A 7,246-nucleotide genomic window follows, 5' to 3' on the forward strand; every position below is an offset into this window, starting at 1 on the left:
ATCAAATTCATTCAAATTACATTCATGTACAGTAGCATAAACATTCAGATAAACTCTACAGTAGTAGTTATAGCAGCATAGACAGAAAGTGTCCAGAAGTATGCACAGACTACAGAGGTAAACCCCTCCTAATGACGATGTTCTTGCTGTCCTTTATTCCATATTCTTCCAACAGGGATATATAAGAAGCTAAGACCTTTTTCCTCCACGCTCAATCTGGGGCCGGCTGCAAATCACAGATTTCGTGCCCACTTCATCAGGAGCGTGATTTATATCCCATCCACTAATTAGCAATCTTGATTGTGAATAAGAATAATGGATGGGATATAAATCACGCTCCTGATGAAGTGGGCACGAAATCTGTGATTTGCAGCCGGCCCCAGATTGAGCGTGGAGGAAAAAGGTCTTAGCTTCTTATATATCCCTGTTGGAAGAATATGGAATAAAGGACAGCAAGAACATCGTCATTAGGAGGGGTTTACCTCTGTAGTCTGTGCATACTTCTGGACACTTTCTGTCTATGCTGCTATAACTACTACTGTAGAGTTTATCTGAATGTTTACAACTACTACTGTAGAGTTTATCTGAATGTTTATGCTACTGTACATGAATGTAATTTGAATGAATTTGATACTTTTCATGTTAAGAGTTTGCACTGTATATTGCACTGGCACTTTAAGAACTTTCAAAGTTTATTAACTGATTGATGTTTTGTTTGGTTTCCGTGGGGGTTTCCCCTCTGTGCTGCTCAGCTTTCATTACGGAAACGGCCATTCTCTTTATCTCATCTCAATGGAACCGGCTGTCCCTTTTGGGCAGGGGGGAATGGGTCCAACCACGAACAGTTATGTCCTTTCTGCAAAGGCAGAAAGGTGGGTGATGTTAGTTGCCGCCGCTGAGTACCTCAGTGGGATCCTCAGATGAGGCTTCACAACTGTTGGGATCTTCCCAGTTCCCAGTTCGACCTCTCCCTCTCTGGAATACTCCGACCCCTCCCAATGACCTCTCCCATCCTGTTAATACTCGCAACTGTTGGGATCTTCCCAGTTCCCAGTCCCTCTTTTGACCTCTCCCTCTCTGGAACACTCCGACCCCTCAAAAAGACCTCTCCTGCCCACCCTGTCCTTTCCACGAAGCAGGAAGATGGGTGATGTCAGCCATCAGTGGCCAGAACCCCCACCTCCCTAGAAAAGAGGCAGCCTGCCGCCACCTCCCTGAGCCTGCCTGGCCTGGCAGTTGCACTTATCACCCACATCCCTGTCTGTGCAGGAAAGTACAGTGCAGTATTCTGAGGCCTGGTGGGTGGGCGGGCACATGGGGTGCCATCTGTGAGTGGCAGTCTGCCACTGCCTCCCTGAGCCCACCAGGCCTGGTGGTTGCACTCATCACCCACGTCCCTGTCTGTGCAGGAAAGTACAGTGCAGTACTCTGAGGCCTGGTGGGCAGGTGGGCACATGGAAGTGCTGCCAGTGAACGGCCAGACCCCCTATCCCCTAGAGGGGAGGAAGCCCACCACTGCCTCCCCGAGCCGACCAGGCCCAGCGGACACAGTCATCACCCACATCCCTGTCTGCACAGGAAAGTAGAGTGCAGTACTCTGAGGCCTGGAGGGTGGGCGGGCACATGGAGGTGCCATCTGTGAGTGGCCAGACCCCCCGCCCCTTGAGGGGAGACAGCCTGTCTCCTTGAGCCCACCAGGCCTGGTGGCTGCTCTCATCGCCCACGTCCCTTTCTGTGCAGGAAAGTACAGTACAGTACTCTAAAGCCTGGCTCACGGGTGGGCACATGGGGGGTACCACCAGCGAGCAGCCAGACCCCTGCCCCCTAGAGGGGAGGTGGCCTGCCACCACCTCCCCAAGCCCACCAGGCCCGGCAGCCGCACTTATCACCCACGTCCCTGTCTGCACAGGAAAGTACAGTACAATACTCTGAGGCCTGGTGGGTGGGCGAACACATGGGTGGTGCTGCTGGCGAGTGGCCAGAACCCCCCGGTCCCTAGAAGGAAGGTCGCCCACCACCGCATCCCCGAGCCCATCAGGCCCGGCAGCTGCACTCATCACCCACGTCCCTGTCTGCGCAGGAAAGTACAGTACAGTATTCTGAGGCCTGGTGGGCAGGCAGGCACATGGGGGGTGCCACCAGCAAGTGGCCAGACCCCCTCACCTCTAGAGGGGAGGTGGTCCACCTTTGAGTCCTCTACTTGTAAATGTGGCCAAAGTCAACTGATGGCTCCAATTGTATCAAATGGGAGTTTCCTGGGGGGGGGGTTGGTTTGGGGAATGTACAACTCCAAGATCTGTATTGCAATCTTGACCAAACTTGGCTGATGGCTGTAGGGGAGCCTGCTGAACACCCCCTGTGAATATGGGCTCTCTAAGTCCAACGGGGGCCATTTTGGCCCCCATGAACAACAAACAATGAACAACAAACATGTTTGTTAATGGGACATGTTCGTTACTGTTCGTCTGTTCGTGTTTGTCGATAGCAACGAACTACAAACAGCATGTTTGTTTGTTTGTTTCCATTTGTGCCCATGTCTAGTCCTGACATCTATCCACTCCAGGTACATGCTATGATGTTTAACAAGATAATACCTTTTAAGAATCTGAATGTATACTTCTAAAAGAAGTAGAGAACAGTCTAGTTGTTAAATCTGTTATTCATCTTGGCTATTGTATTTATGACTGTATATACAGTATTACAATATTCATTATACTGTTTACTTTTTAATACAATGAGTACATCATTGATGTATCTTACTCAGTAAACAATATAATATATTTTTGTAACTAGGATTTGAACAGAAGAATGGGAAAATCTAGGCACTGCGAAACTATTAGAATCATAGAATCATAGGGTTGGAAGGTACCTCTAGGGTCATCTAGTCCAACTCCCTGCACAATGCAGAAAATTCACAACTAGAAGACTAGTTTGTTAATTGTAATGCATGTCCTTGTTGCAAATATTAGTAGTCTGCTTTCTATGACTCTGAAGTTTTTTCTTCTAATAATAGTCAAATAATATTTGTTTATTTATTTACTTTATTTATAGCCCACCTTTCTCACTGAGACTCAAGGTAGATTGCATGGTGTAAATCAATGCAATTTGATAGTATGAGATGTTTAATAACAATTTGATAAAATCTAAAAACAATACAGTCTGATAGCATGCGGCATGAAATAAACAATGCAATTAGACTAGGATTGCAGATTACAGTGGGAAACAGTGGGAAAATATATTGACATGTCAAGCAATGCAGAAAATGGAATTACAAATGTAAAAGAATGTGGTAAGATCAGGATAATACATGCAGTAAACAGATAATACACCATACACAGTGACATAGAATACAGTCCTATTACCTTCATAAAACAGCCTGCCTGAACAATTCTGTTATACTAAAGACTTAAAAGGTAAAGGTGTGCAAGCACCGAGTCATTACTGACCCATGGGTCTTTCTACATACTACAGTCTCTATCAGAATCCCCATGTGCCTGGGAAGCAAGGAAATCCTAGTGCTTCATTGAGACGAGTGTGGATAAGTCCAGTAAGTGTATAACAGATCAAGCCATTTGGGAATAACAGCTAACATAATAGTTTAATAGTGTTTGCAGAGATCCAGAAAAAAGAATCCCAGTAAGGTAAAAAGGTAAAGGTGAAAGCACCAAGTCATTACTAACCCATGGGGAGACATTGCATCACGATGTTTTCTTGGCAGACTTTTGTTATGGGGTGGTTTGCCATTGCCTTCCCCAGTCTACACTTTACCCTTAGGAAACTGGGTACTCATTTTACCGACCTCAGAAGGATGGAAGGCTGAGTCAACCTTGAGCCGGCTACCTGAACCTGGCTTCCGTCAGGATCGAACTCAGGTCATAAGCAGAGCTTGGACTACAGTACTGCAGCGTACCACTCTGTGCCACGGGGCTCTCTGCTAAAGCCTTAAGTTCTCTTAATAGACTTGAGAAAACTGCTCTGTGAATCTTTTTTAAAATAGTTTAGTTTGTATGAGTAAAAATTCTAATTGTGGAACCACACCACTATGCCTATCCTACACTTCCCAGAGCAGTTTCACAACTGTTTTTTAAATGTTTATGAATTGACACAAATGTGCAAGCAAAACTTTGAGAGAAAAAGAGGCAGAAGTATGGGCTTATGAAGCATTCGAATTGCTGATATTTATCTATGCCTGTAAGTTGCAGACTCATATTAATATTAATGAAGGTGACTGCTTTTAAAAGTTTATATCTGAGAGGTGTAGATTTGGCTCTCCTGTTCTGATGTGGTATCAGTGAAACCATTGGCAGTTGAAAAGATTAATCCCAGCTATTAATGTAAGATGGTAGTAGAATGCAAGAACTACAGAAACAGGGAAGGAAAGTCTGCAGAGCTCTGAGTAGTGGCTGTCTACTCACACACACTGCTGTATAAAGCCCTAGGCATGTTAGTGCCAGTTGTTGTTAAGGGAGGCAGACAGCTGCTGCTGAATCAGAACTAAAGAAGCCAGACTTCTCAAACATTCCCCCATTAAGGAACTGCTGAAAAAAATCAAGCTCCATTAGGCTTCTGAGGTCACTAATACATTGGTTTGAAATTATGCAGGATTTAAAATGGAGATCATATAAAATGCAATTTAGAATCATTGCAGGCTATTTTCAGCTTTTAAATAAAACAGGCTTCAAGGAGCATTTTTGTCTCTTTTGCCACACATCAAGGTATGAATGAACATTGCCAAAGCCTCCAAAGTCTGTTATTATGTTGGGGATAGTCAAGGGAATTAGTCAAAACCCAGTATGTACAAATCTGCTCAGTTTCCTGGCATTAGTAGCCAAACTGTCAATCAACTGGACTTCTAAAAAGTGGAACTGATAGTGTTCTGACCACCTCCACCAGCGTACATGCATGTGTACACACACAATACGCACACAAATACTAATAGAATCTAAGGTGTGGGGGGGAGGCTCTTCAAAAGTGCTGCTCTTGTCAGAATAAAGAATCTTCATTAATAAGTCACATAATGATGAGAAAAAGATTTAGATTTTTTTTCTTTATCGGATAACTGTTTGCTTTGCCTCTGACTTAATTTGGTTCATATATAAGGGTACACATTGCTTAAAACTTGAGAGTAGGCTAGGCTGAAGTATTAGTGTTTGGAAAAAAGAGGATTTCTTTCCCTTTCGACAAAAGGCTCTCTCTAGTGTGGTCTGACCCTGCACACACGTGCATGCCTGTGTACTTGAGAGGATGGGCTGAGGGGGAAACCACTGCTGCACCAGAGAATTTGGGGAGGGCAGGGTGGGGCACCAGCCACGATGAAATTGGGAGGAAGTAGACAGCTAGGAAAGCTGCCAGTGCAGCAAAGCTAGGGGGTGATCTGGTGAGGTGGGGCAGGAAAATCCAGAGGCGACAATGAGGATGGTTGTCTGGAATCATCTAAGCGATTCTTGCATACACCCCACCCCCATTCTCTAATTCTATCATTCTAGTCCTATTGTATTATTCACCGGATGTCTTATGATGAGTGATTGCATTGCTTTTTCGTTTTTTTAAATTCTGTAATCTACCTTGAGTATCAGTGAGAATGGCAGGCTAGAAACAAAGTAAATAATAATAAAACAAATAAATATGCTTTGTCTTGCAGTCTAAACTCTTGCATTTTGCTTCAAAAAATTTCCTCTTCATTAAATGAAGCTTACTTTAAGTAAGTGTGTACTTTGGAATTATTCTGGTCCAAAAATCATAGGCAGTTTGCACAATCATCAATGTGTTCTCCCATCTCCTCCTGTCTCTGGCCCACTTCCACGCCTTGACGCAGGCAGAGAGGCCCTCCCTGCCTTGGCCATGTGGGAGGTGCCCGGCCCGTTCTGTGCCTGGATGTTCAATGCTCCCGGTTTTCCTTTGGAATCCACATCACACATTTATGGTGATTCTCAGCATCAGGGCAGATTTCTGCCTGGCCCAGCACAGCACCCTAGCTGACGAGTGAGCTTGGGGCCGGGTCCTACGTGCCATAATTCAACTTTGCCTTGAAGATTCCAGACACTGAGACATAAGCCTCAAATATATGGGGATATCTTCTGCATGTTGGAAACCTCTTCCTCTTAGTGTCTCTTAGAGAAGTGAAAGCTGGCCAAGCCCAAGGGGAAAAAAGACCTACATTTTTTGTGCCTCACCAGTGCCTGAATGTAGTAAAGGCTGCCTATTTTTTGCATGTAGTAGGAGACTGCAGAGTTTGAAGGAACGCCACCTGCGGTGATTGAGGGTGAAGTTGAGTCCCAGCTGATGCTAAAGCAAACCTGTTTTTCTTGAAGTGAAGAATTCTCTTGAAAAACAAGCCAAGTAAACAAGGAAAGCTCTGATCAATCTTGGACACTTTAGTGATTTTTTAAATGTTTTCTGCTGTGAAACATTGAAAGTTTTGAACTTTTTTTTTGCCCCAACACCTTTCTTGCCACAATGAACCATCCTGCTCCTGTGGAGATTACTTATGAGAGTACGTGCTTCCTTATTACAACCCAACCAATGTGATCCTCAACAAATTCACAGAGGAGTTGAAGAAATATGGAGTGACAACCTTGGTGCGGGTCTGTGATGCTACCTATGATAAAGCACCTGTTGAAAAGGAGGAATCCAAGTTCTAGACTGGCCATTTGATGATCGAGCACCCCCCCCCCCAGCGAGATTGTAGATGACTGGCTCAACCTGTTGAAAACCAAATTTCGTGAGGAACCTGGCTGCTGTGTTGCTGTACATTGTGTTGCAGGGCTGGGAAGAGCTCCTGTTCTGGTTGCTCTTGCTCTCATTGAATGTGGAATGAAGTACGAGGATGCTATGCAGTTTATAAGGCAGAAGAGAAGGGTAGCTTTCAATTCCAAACAGCTGCTTTATCTTGAGAAATACTGACCGAAGATGCGATTACGCTTCAGAGATGCCAACAGCCACTGCATTGTGCAGTAAGAGGGAGGCCCTCCATGAAGTCATCTTGATGCTATCATGGCTGTCTTGTTGGACTTGTGGAACCTGAAAATGTAATTCTTGAATTGAATGACATCCTTGCCATGGCAGTGGAGTTGGTGTTTCTCAGCTGTTGTTCTAATGATGATGGTTGTAATCATCAATATTATTATTAGTTGTCATTTGTATTGTAAATATACTAAATGCTTTTCAATGCTTAAGAAGCAGTCCTAGGAAACAACAAACAACGGAGCAGCCCTCAAGACGCCAGCAAAAAGCTTGTTTCGAACTC

The 7,246-nt window shown here is 44.6% G+C and overlaps 1 pseudogene; it reads left to right on the forward strand.

Annotated features, from left to right (window-relative positions):
• The first annotated feature begins 6,453 nt into the window (after window positions 1–6,453).
• On the forward strand, window positions 6,454–6,957 carry LOC129330900 (protein tyrosine phosphatase type IVA 2-like; annotated as a pseudogene).
• Window positions 6,958–7,246: the final 289 nt, after the last annotated feature.

This window comes from Eublepharis macularius, chromosome 5, assembly GCF_028583425.1.
Source record: "Eublepharis macularius isolate TG4126 chromosome 5, MPM_Emac_v1.0, whole genome shotgun sequence".
NCBI lineage: Eukaryota > Metazoa > Chordata > Lepidosauria > Squamata > Eublepharidae > Eublepharis > Eublepharis macularius.